Raw genomic sequence first — 1,640 nt, forward strand, 5'->3', positions numbered from 1 at the left:
TCTCGGTTTGACACAAAAATAATTGTTTTGATTTATTTTTTGTTTTAGTTTATAAGGTAAAGATATATAAAAGGAATTAGATTGTAGACTAACTGAGTGCAAATAAAGAAAAAACATAGGCATACCAAAAAAGAAAAAGAAAAAACATAGTATTGTTCTTTTTCATATAGGCCAAATAGTTGGCCGGAATATCACTATGTTTTTTGGTATTCCCACCATTGCAATGGTGGGAATACCAAATCAAGTACTATAAATTTTCATATATCGGAGAAAGATAAATTCACTATATTTGTAACTATAGAAGTATTGATCCATTTGTCTAACAAAAAAGAAAAAACAAAGTTCAATACAAATTTTGGCATTAAAAAATAACATTTTTTTCCCTACAAACGATATTGGTTTGGGTACATATATTCTTTCTATATAAATGCCAAACTAACAAGGATGTAGATCTTGGTTTGATACAAAATAATAATAATAATAATAATAATTTATTTTTTGTTTTAGCTGCAATACAAATAAAAAACCCAACATGTGGGAAAAGAAGAGAGTAAAGCAATGTTATTAAACCCGATCTCTGGTCGAGGTACTGAGTTACTTGTTCAACTGCATGACTCGATTAATATATGTAAATCTATAATTTATATTAAACAAACTATAAATATACGCAAATACCTGTAAAATAATTATACCAACTCCAAATATTCTAATATGAAAAACAATAAATTACACGTCATTGTCCAACAAAAGATCAATCAAACATATTATGCTTGTGATATTGGTGCTTCAGGTTTAGTAAATAATATCTCTTGCTATAAATCAAATCAAAATTTTCTTCATATTGTATACCTAAAATAATATTAGTATTACAGGTAGACAAACTATGTAAATCAATTGATGAAAACAAACCAATTTTTTTTATGAACCAGGTCATCGATTTTCACCAAAATTAACCAGGTTTCACTGGTTCGCACCATTTCCAATGCTTAGCCGATTTGTTGTTTCACCCAGACCAATTTACCAGTTTCCGAATCTACCTGGCTGGTCTTGTCCGAATTTTTTAACACTAGAGTAAAGGATTGCTCCGAAGGAGAAAAAAAAACATAATCTAGCTCTTTACCAAATATAGACCAAAAAGTTGGTCTGAATATGGAAGGATATTAAAAACAAAATTATATTTTTATTAAAATAAGGATTATAAATTCTTGAACATATTTAGCCTAGATTTTTTGGATGTATACTTTTAAACAAAGAAAACATTGAACAGAGACAGATTCAACATGTTTGTGTCTACGAAAATATTGATCCATTTGTCTAAAAATGAAAACTTTCATTGGCATTATACAATACCATTTTTTCCCCTTCAAACGAGGTTTATTTTGGTACAAATACTCTTTGCATATATATGCCATACGAGCTACGAAAAATGGGAAGATGAGAGGATGAACTATTAAAAAGCGATCGATACAGATGGATTGAGAATATCTTACCATAGGTTAGTATTTATATCTAAAATTTGTATGTTCGTGAGAGTCTATAAAATAGATGCCATAAGGGGTATCAGATTACTATGCACAATAACAATGGCGCATAGCCGAAGGCGTGGAGGTATGTGTACAGTGACAATTAAGAGAATATAA

The sequence above is a fragment of the Gastrolobium bilobum genome, unplaced genomic scaffold, assembly GCF_033153095.1.
Source record: "Gastrolobium bilobum isolate Gb01-03AN ecotype WA unplaced genomic scaffold, APGP_CSIRO_Gbil_v1 utg45841, whole genome shotgun sequence".
In the NCBI taxonomy this organism is placed as follows: domain Eukaryota; kingdom Viridiplantae; phylum Streptophyta; class Magnoliopsida; order Fabales; family Fabaceae; genus Gastrolobium; species Gastrolobium bilobum.